General features: G+C 37.7%; 1 protein-coding gene across 3 annotated transcripts in view; it reads left to right on the top strand.

The window, feature by feature from the left end:
* The first annotated feature begins 10,852 nt into the window (after positions 1 to 10,852).
* LOC136874001 (ketimine reductase mu-crystallin) overlaps positions 10,853 to 19,979 on the top strand; it is a 128,590-nt gene continuing 119,463 nt past the window's right edge. For 2 of the 3 annotated variants that reach the window (XM_068227624.1, XM_067147449.2), the window contains exon 1: positions 10,853 to 10,964. The gene's annotated coding sequence lies outside the window, so the exon portion shown is untranslated. Of the gene's footprint in view, positions 10,965 to 11,163; positions 11,506 to 19,979 lie in introns of those variants that run through there. The other variant, XM_067147450.2, reaches the window with a different exon arrangement.

Here is a 19,979-nt window from a genome sequence, read left to right as displayed (position 1 = left end):
AAGTCCCCTATATAAATTGCAGGATGTTCTGCAGTTTGTATGACAAAATCGGGCCAGGGTGTCTTAGGTGGCTTATAAACATTTGTTATAGTGATACCATGCACTTGTATGATAACCGTATGTATATCTTCCTTCACATTAACAGAGATTAGTGAAGCCTCGTTTAGGTTGCGCCGAACATACGTAGCAATACCATATACCTCGTGATAAGTTGCACCAAGAGCAGTATATCCAGGAATTCGATCTCTGCTTTGAATGCTTCTCGGTTGGAAACGTGAGTTTCCTGAATGGCGACAATGTCGATGTTATTGTCCAACAGGAATATCGACAGATAGTCACATTTTGCCTTGCTAATGCTCTCGACATTCAGTTGTAGGAGTCTGATAGATGGACCAATGTTTCTCGTTAATGAGTTCTGAGAAGAACAGTTTCTATTATTTCGTCGAAAATATGTCATTGCCAGGAGATCCTGTGGATAGCCTGGCTGCCTGTTTTCGCTGTTGCTCAGTTAGCACCACCCAGGAAGCACGTGTTGGGCAATTTTTAGAGGTTAAACCTACGGACGTGAGCAACGCTACCTCCCAGGAAATTCGTATAATTTACATTGAAAAAATATGATTTTCGTCTCTTTCACCATCGCCACATATACACGTAGAACATGAAATCTATGTTTATATTTTAGAGTTAGTGCATGATTAAATCTTAAACGTACCGTAACTGAAACACTTTCTTGAATAGTGTGATTAATTTTGTTTCGTTCGAGGTTGCCTCCTTTCATTCTGTAAATTTAACCTTAATGTGAACCTCTATGTCAAAGTTTTCATTCCGTAAATTTAACTTTTAATGTGAATCTTTATGTCAAAGTTTGTTCGTGACCGAAGAGCTTAATTGTTTCCCTTACACATCTTTTGTTTTGTATCTCAAGTATCAGTTAATCCGCAGTTCATTTATAATTGTATGTTCATGTTCTCAATAATTATTTCTGTTGGGTGTATTATTGTAAGACTTTTCTCCCCCATAACGCCATACGTTCCCATAGACCTCATAGGTCTTCCTGCACCTTCCACTCTCCTCCCTTAGTTGTAATTTTTAGGCCTGTAAGAGTTCCCTGTATTTGATTTAATATTGCGTATCGATAGATATTCGTCACGTTTCCGCATTTTGATGTGAATTCGCCGCCACTGCGTCATTTTCTATTTCCTTAGTCATATTATTAAGTGTCTATATTATTTACTATTTCCTCATTCACATTTTATTAACATTTATTTTTATTATATTCATTATTATTATTATTATTATTTTACTTTGTTATTGTGTACGCGTAGTCTCGAATAACCGTAACAACCCTATACTATAAATGAACAAGTTAGTACGCAATAACTTGTGAGATCATACTTTCATATATTCTTGTACCGTAATGCTGATGTTATTGCTGTAAGTACTTCTGGCATAAAACTAGAAATGGTGTTGGATGGTATTCGAAACAAAACTGCTAGAGTTTGGTAACTGTCACCACTAGCTAAAAATCGTAAGGTAACTTCTAGTGTTGGACGGGTAGGAACTGCGTTTCTCATTAGCGTATCTGTTTTTGATATTTTATGTTCAATTAAATTAAACAGTTTGTTAAATTGCCCCGCACTCATTCTCAAAAATTATCTTGTATTCCAGGGGATCTTCCTCGGCAAGATCCCGAAGTATTTAGACGAAGCTCCTCGCTGATCTCTACGACACACCCAGTCTACGCCCTACTTTCGGTAAATATTTCTTGAAGCTCTACACAATGTACAATATCACTTACAGCCTCATTAACAGCTTCCTCGTACTCTTCATTAACCCCTCCATGTTCTCACACTGAGTATGCACAGACACTGACACTGACGTCCTAGACAAACACTTCCACCATTAACCACGTCCACATTAAAACTGGCTACTGGTTGCCACTAGAACATAAAATGGAAGACTGTCCTCGTGTGATACCCTACTGTCCGGCCATTTCATTGGCTGCCACTTCTAGCCGCCAGTACTGGCCGCCATTACTGTCCACTAGCGGCGACTGGGAGTTAGAAGTGGAAGGGCTCAAAAATTTGTAGAAAACAGAAGAGAATCGGGGGCCTGAGGAATATAGTGAGGTTGGGGGGGGGTGAACACTACAAAATTGAAACACAATAGCTAAAAAATAAGTTTCTGATGCTCTCCGAGTGAATTCGATAGAAAAGTAAAGGTTGACACTTTACCAAATTAACTGCAATAATAATGGGTAGGCTTTTTTTATTAGATACTATACAATAAACTTTCACCAAAGGAACAATTACGCATGTTCGCAACTAAGGTTTTGTGCCATCAGATAATAATCGCGCTTCCACACGCTGCTACACGATTTATGTATCCCGACAACTAGTGTCGAGTCCAGGACTTTCACAGTCCAGAACTTGGGATTTTAAATATATATATTATAAACTAAGACCATACTTGGTCGTTTCACAAGGAAGTAAAATTATATTGCTTCATACTATTTCACTTAGGAAGCACTCTCCAAGAAACATGGGTTTCTTGAGAATAACAAACTTTGACAATAACAAGGTTACCCTCCTTTTCTGAGAAAATATGTGTTGTTCAGATTTGGTGGCACTCACGACTTACTGCAATATTTCACAAGTGTGTTGCAATATTGCTCAACTATACGTCACCAACCCATCTTGTCAAAAACATGTAAGATTGTTTTCCAGTGGACTGACACATGATTGTAACCTGAAAGCTAAGCATATAAAACCAACAGTCTCATAAGAATCATCACTCATTCGTCAACCAGTCAGCTACAGACTAGTAAGCTCTCAGGCTTCGCACGTCTCGGATCACGGGTTCGATCTGCGATCATAGTAGAGATGTAATTAATCAAAAGTTGTACACAGGAATAATCAGCTAAGTTAATAAACAAGTAACATCAAATTGTCTTCTCATTTCGACTGAATAGATAAGGCTCAGCGCGATATTGAACTATCGGAATTTGATAGCTCAGTACCTGTAAAAATATAAATGTTGTTGAGCTACAAACTTAACTGGGGGCCCGTCCGGGATGGCTAATGATTATTGACAATAATCTACGAGTAAGATGGTGAAGTTTACTGACAACCTCACAAGGAGGCCTTTCGTGACTTTGCTAGCGACACCAAATTAGCCATTCGCAACACTGAGAAATCTATTCATCGGTAGCCAAGCTGCTCTGAAAGAAGTAGAACGACAACTCCGCCAGGGGCCTTTCGACTACTTCATCATCGCAGACTGTCGGAGGCGAGCGACAACTCCTCAAAGAAGGGGCCTTTCGACACATCCGCCTACTGACAACGCCTGTCGACCTGCTGGAACCGACAACGCTGACAAGGCGCCTTTCGGACCATCACGACGACCAGAGAAGACACCCGACTTCCCCAGCTCATGCAGGATGCAGTCAACGCTGATCATCTTTTCATGCCTGTAAGTCTACTACAAATACCTTATTTGTGAGCCTGAATATTAATTAGCTTGGTTCATTTCATGTGTAACAAACAAAGCCAGCGAATGAGCACTAAACATAACTAATAATAATTTCTTGCCTTTCATATTAACGTGAATATAGTGTAGAATCTATAAGACCTTTCGCTTGTCACAGTTAATTGAATTAATAATCATTTAAATATTTATTATATTTATTCATTACTAATAAGCTCAACATGTCAGAAAGTGAGCTATTATCAAAATTTGAATACGCGCAAATTCAATTACTACCTGAATTTAGCGGCAGTTTTTCTTGCAGTCAAGATTATTTTATAGCAAGATGTGAATCTTTTCTAAACACGCATAAGAGAGCCGCCACAGCTCCCAATGCGGCCATAATTAATGACTTTCTTTTTAATGTAGTTAAAGCCAAATTAAAAGGAGAAGCATGTAGCATCTTAGATTTAGACGCTAACAGTAATTATGAGAAATTTAAAGAAAAACTCATAAGAAAATATGGTAATGTCAAAGATGAAAGACTCTTGGTTCAAGAGATCTCGAATTGTTACCAGAAACGGAATGAGTCATATACAGAGTATCATGACAAGCTGGCCACATTGACTCTTCAATGTAAAAGTTTGTGTAAAATGAACTATCGGGATCAGATTCTAGAATTAAAACTTCGAGAATTAGAAGACTTGAGTTTGACCACATTCAAAGCCGGTATCTTAGAACCTTACCGTTCTTTCTTAAGATAGGCACACATTACGGACCTAAATCAAGCGCTCAGTCTTTGTCGATCTTTTGACAATGACAGGGCACATGAGAGTTACATGGATCAGTTGAGAGGAACACCAAATTTACCTCCTAACAGATTTCAAAACACTCAGCCACTAAATTATACAAGACACAACCCATTCATAAATCACAACATTACTACCCAAGAAAGACCAACTAATGAATTCATACCTCAGAATCAACCTAACCGATCATTCTTTAATAACAATCCAAATCAATCTAACTTCAAACCTTTCCAGCCTACGAAGCAACAACCTTTTAAATCCACAGCTCCAGCGAATCGTCCTTACCCTACTCCAAATAACATTGGTAGACGTTTCACTCCTACTAACCGCCCAAACCAAAGCTTTCCGCAACCTATGTCTGGTGTTTCAAGCGTTAGAGGAAATGTAAATTCTCACATGGTACCACTTGAAAACACACAGCCAGAAGAATTATATTCCGTAGCAGGAATATTTCAGCAAGACGATGAGTTCGACCCTCAGTCAGACTCACCTAACTTTGCAAATGAATATAACATTGAGGTTAACTCTCCCTACTGTACAAATGAGTACGACAATGAAGAACAATGTCAGGATTTTCGTATAACCCAGTCATCCAAGTCGAAGACTTAAACAATATTTGTAATACTCCCAAATTACCATTTATCAACCTATTTGGACTAGAAATTTTGATTGACAGTGGTGCTTGCAATTCAATCATGAATCCTTCAATAGCACATACACTATTTTCAGATTTTATATTCAAAGATCCATTTTGCATACAATCGGTGCACTCTGAAACAATAGGAGGAGACAATGTCCGATTTCCTATTTTTCCGAATATAACATTGACACCCCTGTAAATTTCAGAGTTATGCAATGGCATAATTATTTCGACGCATTAATTGGTACTGCTGATTTTGCCCGATTAAGAGCAAAAATTGACTATGCATCGAACCTAGTTGTTCTAGCCAACAAAGACATACCTTTTCACATTCACTCCTCCAATAAGCAGAAAAGTTTTCAACCAACATTAGATGCGCACACTACTGCTATTCCAGTCAATATTCAACAAGGAGACGTATATGTTCCTGGGTTCGAATATGATGGAAAGTATTTTTCAGACGCAATTTTATGCGCTGAGGACTACCAAGTTCTTTTTCCAACAAACACCCAACTGAAACAAGAATTCACTGAACCTATTTTAGTTGAACCTTTAGACAATATAATTATTCAACCATTAGAAATAAATTCAATTACAGAAAGAGACATTACCGAATATCTTCGTACCCAACACATGAACGATTTAGAAGACCAGACAATTCGAAATGTATGCTCTGAATTCTCGGACGTTTTCTACTACCCAGGATGTGACTTGACATTTACTAGTGCAGTAAAACATTTCATCCGCACTACAGATGAAGATCCAGTACATCAAAGGAACTATAGGTATCCACCCACATTAAAGAAACTACTAAATGACGAAGTAGAAAAGCTACTTGACCAAGGAATAATCACGCATAGTGAATCTCCATATTGTAATCCTGTCTGAATTGTACCCAAGAAATTAGACGCTTCAGGGGAAAAGAAATGGAGACTGGTCTTAGACTTTCGACAGCTCAATAGAAAGACGATCGAGGATAAATATCCCCTCCCAAGAATAACAGAAATTTTAGACAACCTCGGTCATTGCCAACACTTCAGTACATTGAATTTAGCCCAGGGATTTCGCCAGATAGAAATGGATCCCAGGTCTGTAGAGAAGACCGCTTTTACTATTGACAATAGGCATCTCATGTTAAAAAAATTCCATTTGGTCTCAGAAATGCTCCAGCCACTTTTCAGCGTGTAATGGACAATGTCCTACGCCCCTTTTTGTATAAATTCTGCTTTGTGTATATTGATGATATAATTATATATAGCAAATCTCTAGAAGAGCACATGCAACACTTAACTCTTGTGCTGCAGAAATTAAGAGAAGTAAATCTCAAGATACAACTCGACAAAACGGAGTTTCTCCACAAAGAAGTCGCCTTTCTTGGACATGTTGTATCACGAGACGGAGTAAAACCGAATCCTGAAAAAATCAGAGTAGTCAAAGACTACCCTATTCCGAAATCCACCAAGGAAATAAAAACAATTTCTTGGCCTAGCTGGATTTTATAGAAAATTCATAAAAGATTTCGCGAAAGTAGCACAACCCATGGTTCGCTACCTAAAGAAGGGAACAAAAGTCGACGCAGAAAATGCTGAATACAAGTCCGCATTTAAAACTATTAAGACCCTTTTAATAAATGCTCCTGTGCTAGTCTACCCAGACTTCGAAGAAGCATTCACGTTAACTACGGACAGTTCAGATTTTGCTCTGGGAAGCGTTCTGTCACAGAAAGGACACCCCATAGCGTACTACTCCAGAACCTTAAATCCCGCAGAAAGAAACTACTCCACAATAGAAAGAGAGTTACTCGCTATCGTAGATAGTAGCAAACATTTTAAGCCCTATCTATGAGGACGGCACTTCCAAGTGGAATGTGACCACCACCCGCTACAATGGCTCTTCACTCTGAAGGACCCAAGTTCTAGACTTTATCGATGGAAGATAAAATTCGGAGAATTTGACTTTGACATTAAGTACGTCAAAGGCAAAACTAATTATGTAGCAGACGCACTCTCTAGAGTAGAAATAAATACAAACGATGAAACAGTTTCCAATGCAGCTATCCCCGGAGATGATGCATACCAGAAAGAATTGGACAATGAAACTGTATACTCCAACCAAGAAGACCCTATATTCACATTTAAATCATCTGAACGAAATCTGAATCAGAATCGTAACCAGATCATAGTTAAATATGGCAATTCTCCTAAGATTCTTGAATAGAAATTATTCAAGAAATATACACGGCACATTATGACTGTTACACGAAATAATTTTCAGAAAGATTTGAGTGATCAGCTACTCAAAATAATTGTCACATCTAATAAGTATGCTACTCATTTCGATGACATAACTCTAGAAATCCCCTTTATTAGAGCATGTCAGAAATTATTTACTTCTGAACTAATTATCATTAGATCATCCAAGTTCTTGGAAGACATTGAATGTCCAGAAACTCAGAGGCAATTAATCTTGCACTATCATTCTGAAAATCATAATGGTATCGTAGAAACCTATGAACACCTTCGAACTAAGTACTATTGGCCACACTTAAGTGAGCAAATTAGAACACTGATAAACCAATGTAACCTTTGCCAGAGAAACAAATATGAGAGACACCCTAACGAAGTAGAGAACCAAGGTCCCATAACAGCGGATCACCCATTTTCGCAAGTGCACATTGATACGTTCCATTTTGAACAGAATCGCATCTTAACTGTGATAGATGTATTTTCAAAATACGGACAAGCATATGTACTGCCGAATGGCACAGCTTTGGCCGTGCTAAGTCAGTTACAAGTATATTTCTCACACCATGGGTTTCCAAAGAAAATTACCCATGATCAAGGAGGAGAATTCGAGAACAAGGTCATTAAAGAATACTGTAAAGCCACAAATATTGAGTACCACTCTACCACTCCTTTGAATTCTTCGTCTAACTCTCCAGTAGAAAGATTCAATTCAACCTTGCTTGAAAAATTACGTATTTCAAGAGACTCTGATAAATTCACTCCACTCTCGGAACTGGTAACCACAATAATCATACAATACAATTCCTCAATCCATTCCACAACTAAACAACCTCCATTTAACGTTCTCTATGGTCCTTACTACCAAGCGTTAGACCATACCTTCTCACCCTCTCCTAAAATCAATGAGTATATTGAAAGACAAGGAAATCAGTTGAAAATTCTAAAAGATAGTTGCACTAAACCTAACACTGACACTTTTGATCATACATACAACATTAATGACACTGTGTATGTATTAGATCCACTCACTAGAAACAAAAAATCAAAAAACCTGTACAATGAAGGTGTAATAACCAAAATTGAAGAAAACAGGGTACATTGTAAAATGAAAAATGGTAAGATACATGTAAGAAATTTCCGGGACATAAAACCTAAAAGAAGTATTCTTACACTTCCAGGTTCCTCCTCGGATACGGCTCCATCCTCACTCAGCCCATAAAAACCCAAGGATTTTATGCTGACTCAATGGGATCTGCCACAATAATTAACGATTACCACAAGTTCATGTTTCATTTTGATCTCAATAGTTTAAGAGAATCTTATAATAATATTCGCAACACTGTTACAAGCCTAATATCTCGAAGTAATAACACTTTCCTATATTTAATGTCCGAATTAAATGAAGCCGTTAAGGAAGCAAAGAAAGAATTAAATAAAATATTACCTAACACACCAAGGACTAAAAGAGGTTTAATAAATGGCTTAGTTACCGTGATCAAATTCATCTCTGGAAATTTAGATCAGAACGATTTAGACAACTTGCAAAGTCAAATAGAATCTTTAAAACAAAGTAATAATAATGAAATTAAACACATAAAGAAACTTGTATCATTTGCTAACTCAATTACAAAAAAATTCTATGATGAAATGAACCATGTCAATGATAATATGAAGGTAATCCAAGGTATCTTACAGGAAGAAGACTTCAAGATAAATATATTGGAACATTTACAATATGTGTTACTGTGCGCGAGTAAATTTAATAAAATTGTGTGAGTGCTGCAAGAAACCATCAATTTATCATTTAATGAAATGACCAATACAAAAATCTTTTCACAAAGAGACCTATCAAATACAATAAATCATTTGGTATCAATATATCCCACTAAGACTTTGATTCATACTGATCAATACCATCAAATCGAAAATCTTAAATTATTAAGAACGCAAGTTCTCATGATGGACAAAGAAATAATTGTGATTCTTGCTATGCCAATCACAGATGGAAATCGGTATCAAATGTATTCAATTTCACCTATGCCTAGTATTAACAATCTTGTATTAATTCCTTCAGAAAGATACTATTTACAAGGTTCCACCTTGAAATGGTCAAGTGTACCTTGTATTTAGAATACTCAATCTTATGTACGTATATATTATAATGTCAGAACCACTAAGTGTAATCTGACAGACACTTCAGGATGTGAATTTGCTTTTGTTAACAATGATGTACAATTATTTCAACCCTTAAACAGGGAACATATTCTCTTTTTTAGCAAAACCCCTCAGGTTATTTTGCAGACATGTCAAGATTTTCAAAGAACTATCAAGCTCTTCGGACCAAATATTATATATACCAATGAATCCTGCCCTATTCCAGCATGGGTATAACCTTGCAACAGCATCCAACAAATTATGTGTACTCATTCCCACTCATATCAATCCAAGACGAACCCTATGTAAGGAACGGAATAAAATTCCATTTCTCCCACCTTGATGTAAAGAAACTGAAATCAGACCTAAGACCTGTCCCAAAAGGTAATACTACTACAAGGCATTTTATATATATGACTGTAATTTTTATGATAAGTATATTGTGTATTATTTTGTTAATCTTTAGGAAAAGACTGTATCAATTATGTAAACTATGTAAAAATGTAAAATGTAAAAATAACAAAGATATTACCGAGGACGGTAATAAGCAACTGACGGTGGAGGAGTTATGTATCCCGACAACTAGTGTCGAGTCCAGGACTTTCACAGTCCAGAACTTGGGATTTTAAATATATATTATAAACTAAGACCATACTTGGTCGTTTCACAAGGAAGTAAAATTATATTGCTTCATACTGTTTCACTCAGGAAGCACTCTCCAAGAAACATGTGTTTCTTGAGAATAACAAACTTGGACAATAACAAGGTTACCCTCCTTTTCTGAGAAAATATGTGTTGTTCAGATTTGGTGGCACTCACGACTTACTGCAATATTTCACAAGTGTGTTGCAATATTGCTCAACTATACGTCACCAACCCATCTTGTCAAAAACATGTAAGATTGTTTTCCAGTGGACTGACACGTGATTGTAACCTGAAAGCTAAGCATATAAAACCAACAGTCTCATAAGAATCATCACTCATTCGTCAACCAGTCAGCTACAAAGTAGTAAGCACTTTGGCTTCGCACGTCTCGGATCACGGGTTCGATCTGCGATCATAGTAGAGATGTAATTAATCAACAGTTGTACATAGGAATAATCAGCTAAGTTAATAAAAAAGTAATATCAAATTGTCTTCTCATTTCGACTGAATAGATAAGGCTCAGCGCGATATTGAACTATCGGAACCTGATAGCTCAGTACCTGTAAAAATATAAATGTTGTTGAGCTACAAACTTAACTCACGAGTCTCCACTACTCACTGTGGCGCTGAAAAATCGGTTGGTTGCGTCGAATAACATTTTGTGCGTATTTCCACTAAGTATTTTTAAAATATGCAAATAAACTGAAGGAAATATTTACGTAATATACAGGAGGATTTTTATAAATTGCTTTTCTTATATTTCTTAGTTTTAGCTGACTATAACGGAATAAAGATGTGAATTAGGCAAGGAGATAGTTATAGGGAGATACTGGTACGGCACACACACATTTGGATAACGTTTTGAATTAAGCAAGGAGATAACTGATAATTTTAGGGACACAGAGAGAGAGAGAGAGAGAGAGAGAAGTTTGCATTGCGTAAGTTCACGTACCAGATACACTGACTGGTAGTCCCGTACGCTGTGTCAAGTCTGAAACAACGCAGGTGAGTTTCCCTTCCACATAGAGAGCAGAGATATGCAACGAGCTTTTAATAACGGACCTGTGTAAGGAATGACCTGTTTGCTATTGTTGGGGTAGACTGCTCTCAGGCTGTCACACCAACATTGGTGACCAAGCTTAAGACAGTTGAAGGTCGTTGGCAGACGGCAGAACAACGCGAGTAGCCTTGAATGATCATAAAAATTCTCCCTACAATTCTGTATTTTGGTATATATGAGTGATACAGTGCGATTTATTACAAGTATTGGAACTGGGTGATATAACATTCAAATTTCAAGAAGACTTGAATGATCACTTGTCCAACCACACCTTCACTAGCCTTCGGAAGGTTCATAATCAGCTTGCTGATGGCCGTTCAATGCAGCGAATTTAATTTATTTACGACACTGCAGACTGATATGATTACATTTTTAAATACCGGTATCTGGAAACTAAATAAGCATAATTTTTCACAGATTATTGTGTGAAAGTGAAGATAGAGAACAGACGAAGTGTCGATTGGATGTTCAGCGACATCTAAATATGTAATTAATTGCATTCTTTTATTATCTAATACACATCTTCGATGTTTGACCAGTCTTTCCTTTCTTTAATAAAATCAGTTTCAGGTTGTAATGAAAACACATGTTGACTACTACCGGCAGGGTGCAAAATCGCGGGGGGAAGGGAGGGTATCCCCCCACCGACATTTTTATCTCAAAGGTTCCCCCCCCACTAAAATTGCCCGGGGGGCGTCATTATAAAATAATGAGAAAAATGTGGAACACACATAATTTATTACTGAAATTCAAGATTTTTACTGTGCATATTTTCATAAAAACATCAGCAATAAATCAAATAACTGCCAGACCTTGAGCAATAATGCAACACAGCAGTGACAATCCTGACCTGCAGCCTATTATTCATGTGTCACTCTAACAAGTCCATCTGAAACCCAGGCAAAAATGTAAATTACTTGAAGCTCTCCTACCTTGTCATTGCTCTTAAGTAGCTCAAGCTTACACCACTCCTGTACTTCTTGGAGAGGGTGTGTTTCCGATAAGTAGGTATCAATAGGACAATATTCACTTAAGAAGGGTACAAACCGACAAATTTGTTCAGTCAACACTTAGGCCTGGTAGAGGAAGGTTCCACTAACAAAGCAATAAATCACGCCTCGTCTGGCCTTTCTTAAGAAGGTGACAGTCTCTCATAAACTTCTCAGCTGGTTGGAATAACACACTAATGTTTATCATTCTCGTTATAACAAAAAATTCAAACAAAATGATCTAAAATGTACATTTTTCTGTGGGGAGAGGGTAATTACATTACAGGCAAATTTTATACCCCCTCCTCCCACCAGGTACTGCCTGAAATAAACACTAGTAGTTAAGCCCTATGTTCCTTCTGCCCTCCCCACCCCCACCACTTCTTTCTGATTTCGCACCTGACTACCAGGAGAAGACACGGATTTGTTTATTTATTATTGGCTTGGTATTGAAATAGAACAAGATAGAACAAACCTATGGTGCAAACATTCCTTTACAACCTTGGCCTGCCAAGAGAACTGTTACCAAACAGATGGCCTGCAGATACTTACCGGTAATGTCATGTGGTCAGCGTAATGGCATCCTCAGCTGCTTTGATTGAATTTCTTGTCCGGATCAGCTGCTTCTCATATTAGGCATTTTCTCAATTGGTCTCTCAAGGCTGAGTGAACGCATTTCAGAATTAAAATATTTGGGCTGGCCGGAAAACAAACCCAGGATCTCTGTATCACAGGGCTTACTGGGATATATTAAGTGTGATTTTTCCTCACTTTTTCTGAAAGCTTCAATTGCTTATAGTAATTACAACAAGACACACTGTGGTAGGTACCGTACTACAGACACTGCAACAAGAGGCTATAAGATTATTTACACATTTTGCTGACATCTTTAGCAGAATATAATTGGGGGTATTTTAACAACCACAATCCGTGTACTTTTGTGTATTATGTTGACGTATGTGTGTTGAGTCCTTAGTAAAAAACTGGTTGGATCCTCAGCAGTTCCATCAGCTGTGATAAATAGCCTAGGTGTCATTGATGAAGTGTAGGCCTACTAGGAAAATGAGGAGTTGGATAATTTCCTGTTACTTTCCTCACTGAGCTAGAAGATACTATTACATGTCAGTCTGCCAAGCCTATTGAAATGCACACACCAACCAACCCTTTGAGCAACATTTCTCACACCATTCAGAAGAGTAGGGCAAACAGGCATTTCAGAAAATTGTTAACAAAGGTAATAAGCCCAGAGCCATTTCTGGTAAGAGATAGTGTTTACAGTGCACTATGCCTTCTGGTATGGTATGGGCTAAAAAAAACTTATTACTTCCATTCATCTGTTTTTATAGGCTACCATAACGATGAATACATGATCAGAGGCAAATAATTGTACTAGTTATAACTGAACGGACAGATTTTACAGATTTTAAGGTGAAACTGGTGTATATTCAACCTCGGTGGCTTAAAGAACCCATACTGAAAATGTTGTGCGAGGAAGAATTTTTTTTTTTTTTTTTTTTTTTTTTTGCTAGCGGCTTTACAAGAAGTAAGTATTAATAACCACCTAATCGATACTTTATTAATACCTCAGGCAAAATTGAATAAATTTAAAACTTACAGGACATGTTTCGACCACTTAGTGGTCCTCTTCAGTTCTTTATTTATACAGCTAAAGAGGACCACTAAGTGGTCGAAACATGTCCTGTAAGTTTTAATTTTATTCAATTTTGCCTGAGGCATTAATAAAGTATCGATTAGGTGGTTATTAATACTTACTTCTTGATTAAACATCGATACGGTCATGAAATGGACAACTTGTAATAGGGGCTTTACGTCGCACCGACACAGATAGGTCTTATGGCGACGATAGGAAGAATTTTAAGTGGCTCAAAGTAAATTTGACCCAACCATCATGTATATCACTGAAAGGGTACTGCAAAGGTACTGACTGGGTAGAAATGTTAGTCATTCTTTCAGCAGCTGATGTCCGAGGGATAGAATATCATGATACTAGGGTAGTGTTAATTTACCCTAACTGCCAAGGTAATGTAAGTGTAGCAGACAGCCTTGTTAGGGATTGTTTTTTACAAGTTTCTTATATTATTTTGCGTCGCACCGACACAGATAGGTCTTATGGCGACGATGGGATAGGAATGGGAAGGAACCGGCTGTGGCCTTAATTAAGGTACAGCCCCAGCATTTGCCTGGTGTGAAAATGGGAAACCACGGAAAACCATCTTCAGGGCTGCCGACAGTGGGGCTTGAACCCACTCTCTCCCGGATGCAAGCTCACAGCTGCACGCCCCTAACTGCACGGCCAACTTGCCTGGTTGTTGGGGATCTGAGAATGGCTATTCAGACAAGCAACTCCAGGTTTAATGTATATTGATGTTTTGTTTCAAGTAGGACTGCGTGCCTAAAGGTCTACGAGATTTATCGCATTTGCCACTACCAAAAAAACTGACCTGTGGCGGTAACACAGAGAGCATGAAGATTTAACAAGAGAGTAGTAAGGATTTTAAGAGTGAAGTCGTCCTCAAAATATTCAACAGGGCTTTTCAGGAGTGTTATAGGTGCACATTTCCCATTTATGGAACTGCATTGGTAGCTGACTATTTGGAAACTTATCACCTGTTTGGACTAGCTGACCTGTTATCCAATCTCGCCCTTTTTGAAATAATTTTAATGTTAAATTGTGGATTGTCAGATGCGTCCAAGAATTTAAAAAATCCACAGCCTGTTTCCAGTCATTCAACCTGGTCTCCAGGAATAAGACCTCGGCAACATTTTTTCTCAGCATGGTAGTTCATTTGACTGAATATGTCATTCAGAGTGATCACATTTTGAACTGACCACCCAATATTGATGATATTGTATGGGGAGTGTTGGATATCATTTGGTCTGTTGTCTTGTGAAAAATATTTGGTTATAATGCATGCAAATATGCTGCTGAATTAAGCTGGCAGAGTTACTCATCAGTAGAAATGCACTTAAATTATCCACCTTTTACATTTAATTTTTTTTTACATCCCTGTAATAGATGTTATGACAGTTTAGCCACCAACTATGACTCAGCTAAGCTTCTTTATTAGGCTCAGTTGAAATGCAAGTTATATATGGTACTATAACTTAATGCCTAATTATTATTATTATTATTATTATTATTATTATTATTATTATTATTATTATTATTATTATTATTATTATTATTATTATTATTATTATTATTATTACATTCTCTTTAAAGGTTGTACTGTTTGGTTCTTGTGATCTGCCCAGTACTTTTTCATTAATTCCAATTGTAATTTTCTCAATTCGTCTGAAATCGCTATAGCCCTTCTGTTTGTCATTTCTGCTAAAAATTTGTGAGTCTGAAGAAGGGTATTAATTTTATTTTTGTTCTTTGCATATGCCTAATTATTATAACAACTTTTAAGCAACACTCAAGATGCATATAGTGATATGAAATAAAAACAAACTGTAAGACAAACTGCCATAAATCTAGAAGAAGCAGAGGAAGCTAGAAATCTTGTAGTTTTTCATAACTGCTGATGTCATTATCATTGCCACAGGACCTTCAGTTTTACATGGAATTCAAAGCAGAGAGACATGACCTTTTTTTTAATTTTTAAATCCCAAATCCTTGGCCAGGATTCAAACCATGTCAGCCTTGTGAGAAGACAATGAAGATGTCACTCAGCTATCATGTCCTCAAAAAGGAAGAAAGAAGCAGAAGAAAAACAGGAAGAAAAGCCTGAGAAGCTCAGGGAGAGGAATAAAGATTTAAGGCTTGTAGAGCAAAATAGATTTGGTGGAGAGGAAGTACAACTGGGTAACCATCCCCTCTCAACACTAATTAGGGGAAAAATTGGAAGAGGTCTGACTCTTGAAGAGAAGCACAGGAGAGAAACAGAATCTTCATTTACTTCTCAACATAAAATGCAATTTTCCAATGTTATAGTGTACTGTAGATGATAATTTCTACGTATATACTGTATTTGTTACTCCTCTTACTCACTTTGTCATCAATAAAGATTTCACCAATGGTATCCTCATTGTGGTGCTACTGCTACAACCTTCAACATCAGCAGAATATTGTTGCATTCTATTGATGGTAACTTCTTTTTGCCATCAACATAAGGATGGTCATATCATCTGTTGGGCTGAGCTATTTTTAGGCCTTCCTTTTCTTTGAACGGCAGACAGTTTTTATTCAGTTTGTATCAAGTTGGACTCTCTCTCCTGTTTTGGGAATAACCACAGTCCCTGATGATATACTGGGGTGTTCACCAATTTAAATTGCTTCCTTTACCAGTCTAGACCAATCACCCTCCTGAGTGTATATTACAAACTGCTGGAGAGAACCCTTTACAGCAGAATCTCACTCAAGATATTACAGCACATACCAATAGAACAAGCTGGCTTTAGACCAAACCACAGTTGCTCTGACTAGGTGATGGCTCTTATCACCCATACTGAGAAAGGATTTCAAGAACGGAAGAAGACCGTTTCTGTGTTTGTGTACCTGACATCAGCATATGACACTATTTGGCGTAAGGCAGTGATCCTGCTGTCCCTGAAAATAATTCCTTGCAAGTCCCTCACTACACTACTGAACAACATAGCCTACTATCCAATAGAATGTTTGAAGTGCATCTAAATGGTCATATAAGAAGGTCTTAAAGACTAAACAGTGGATTACTGGAGGGCTCAGTCCTTGCCCCATTGCTCTTCAACTTATCCATGGTAGACCTACCTTCTACAAATGCTAGAAAGTTTATATATGCAGACGACTTTGCTATAACTGTACAGTCCCATGATTTTAGTAAGTTCTTCACTACTTGGTGATTGAAACCGAACATATCCAAAACTGAGGTCATCTGCTTTCACTCGAACAATAAACAAGCAACTTACACCCGTTAAGTACAATTCAATGGACAGCTACTGAAGTTTAATCCTCATTGAAAATATTTAGGCATTGTATTGGATCGATCATTGACCTATAAAGCACATCTCTATAGAACATCTGCAAAGGTTAAAACCCGTAACAACATCCTACACAAACTGTCAGGAACAGGCTGGAGTAAAACTGGATCTACCTTACGAACAACAGCTCATGCTTTATTTTACCCAGCAGCTGACTATTGCAGTCCAGTATGGCTTATTAGTGTTCACACAAAGAAAATCGACACTCAGCTGAATGCCACAATGAGGACTGTATCAGGGACCATCCAGTCTACACCTTTGGAATGGCTACCAGTAATTTCTAACATTCCTCCCCGTCATCTTAGAAGATAAATGGCACTGGAAAATGAATGGCTTAAATGCCGTGAAAATTCTGTCCTGCCAATACATCAGGACAGCTCACATCAACATCTCAGGTTAAATTCAAGGAAACCATCATGGGTACTAGGTGAGAGACTGATCCAAGAAGAATTTCACATGGATCAAACATGCTGCAATATGTGGTTCTCTTCAAACCCAGACAAATTAGGCTTATTTCTGGATCCAGTTAATCATCCTCCTGGTTTCAACCTACCCAGAAAAATCTGGACATCATTAAATCGAACATGGCGATGTCCATACTGGAAGTATAAGTGGAAGGTAACTGAGAACCCTACTGTGACTGTGCTGACATGCTCCAGACTCTCTGACATATCGTTATGGACTGCCCACACAGAAAGTTCAACAGAACAATGCAGGACATCCATGAGGCCACTGAAAAAAGCTGTAAAATGATTAGGCATGTTGGACATTCAACTCTGACACTACTACATCATGTGATCTAAGTCTCACTCTGTATGTTTTAAGACTACTCAAATATGTATATAGTTGTAAATATTATTTATATCATTGTTGGTAAACTTCTATCTTTCTACCATATGAAATAAATAAAAACCAGTTTAGTGTTGAACTCGTACAAGAAATAAGAGCCTTGACAACATCAAATAAAACTGCAAGGTTGATTTAATTTCATTTCATTACCTTGTACATACCATGTGCATGGAGGGACAATGGGTTTTTAAGAAAACATAATGGTGTTTGGTCGTTGAATAGGCCTGATGCAGGTCTTTTGAATTGATGCTGTATAGGCGACCTGTGCGTTTGTGAGGATGGGGCTCTACGTATGATGAATTCTAATGATGAAGATGGTGCACACACCTAGCTTCCGAGAAAGTAAAATCCCCGGACTGGCTGGGAATCGAACCCGGGACCCCCCTTGACCAAAGGCCAACATGCTAACCATTTAGCTGTGGGGATGGATAGAAAACATAGTAACTGGTGGTTTATTGTGATACTATGTTAGACATTGAGAGACACATTATTGTGTGTTATACAAGCATTTGCAAAAAGTATGTTCTGATTGGCTATTAAAGGAACAAGACAGTATTTTCAAAATATGTTATGTCCTCTTTACCTCTACTTACCGTATAATCCTGAATACCACCTGCCCTGTTTTTTTTCTTACAGAAATATTGCTCCTTAACTTCGGGTGTTGGTCATATTTAAGTGTTTTGTATCGTGGTCTCATAATACATTGTTCCGAAGATGCATCAATGTGGCAACAGCGGTTTCATGTTGTGCGACTTGGCAACAGCTGAAATCTCGCTTCTTTGCGCAGTTCCGCGTTACCGGAACCATGTGGTGTGGCAGTTGATTAATACCTACTTTGTGTTCTGAGTTAAGAAGCATCAGTGGTAAGAAGTGATGAATTCAGAAAACGTGTTTGCAGTCATTTACTGTGAGTGAGAAAGTTGTAAAGGAAGCTGAAACTATCGGAAATCGTGCCAGAGAAGAAATGAAGAACTACTTCCAATAATTTATGATGATGATGATGATGCTTGTTGTTTAAAGGGGCCTAACAGCTAGGTCATCAGCCCCTCCAATAATTTATTAAATGGAGAAAGTCTTGGAAATTACATCACTGAAGATTGCTGTTTAAGTCTGAGTGATACAGCACAACACTAGCTAACATGGCTAGAACTGGAGTCTAAGCTGAAGAACATGAGAATTGTTAAGTCCCCAGGGTTTGGTGACCTCACTTCTGACATGATAAATGCAACTGGAGCACAAGACATAGAGTGGTTGTATATAGTAGGCTACTCTCTGTCACCTGGAAAGAGAACAGGATGCCAGAGAATTAGAAGAAAGGTACCATTATTCTCCTGTCTAAAAATGGAAACAGGAAGAAATGTGGAAATTATAGATCACTCTACTTTCTCACTCTCTTAAACTTCTAGAGAAGATAGTTGAAAGAATCAGAAATATAGTAGAACCATTATTGGAGGAGGAGCAACATAGTTTCAGGAAGAGCCGAAGCACTACAGACCTCATATTCGCTGTCAGAATGCTAACAGAGAAGCATGGGGAATATGGAAAAGAACTTAGTGATGATTTTTATGGACATTGAGAAGGTCTATGACAGTGTGCGTAGGGAGATAATATAGAAATGCCTGGAAGGTATAGGTGTGCTAAACTTCCTGATTGATAAAGTAAAGATGCTCTATCAAAAATGCATTAGCTGTGTCCAAGTAGGGGATGGAAGATCAGACCGTATTAAAAGAGGAGTCCAGTAGGGAAGTGCCTTGCCACCACTACTGTTCATCATCATCATGGATCAGATCATAAAATCCATCAAAAAACATTGCAAAGAGCCTAACACACTAATATTTGCAAATGATGTTCTGATCTGAAGAGAAAATGGAGCAGAAGTACAGGAGAAACTAAATCTTTGGAATAGCAAAGTAAAACAAAAAACTATAGAAATCACTAGCAACAGGAAAGGCACAGATTCAAACATTTTTCTGGAGGGAACTCTGTCACAATCTGTTTCTAATTTCAAATACCTTGGAAGTATCATTTCAGAAGCAGAAGCATATCCCAGAAAGCAAAACTGACCATGTTTCATACCTACTGCATTCCAGTTCTCATCTATGAACTCAAAACATACATCCTGCATAACAAGGCTAATAG

This window comes from Anabrus simplex, chromosome 5 (assembly GCF_040414725.1).
Source record: "Anabrus simplex isolate iqAnaSimp1 chromosome 5, ASM4041472v1, whole genome shotgun sequence".
Classification (NCBI taxonomy): Eukaryota; Metazoa; Arthropoda; class Insecta; order Orthoptera; family Tettigoniidae; genus Anabrus; species Anabrus simplex.
Note: the sequence above shows the minus strand (reverse complement) of the source record. Positions and strands in the feature narration are given on the sequence as shown.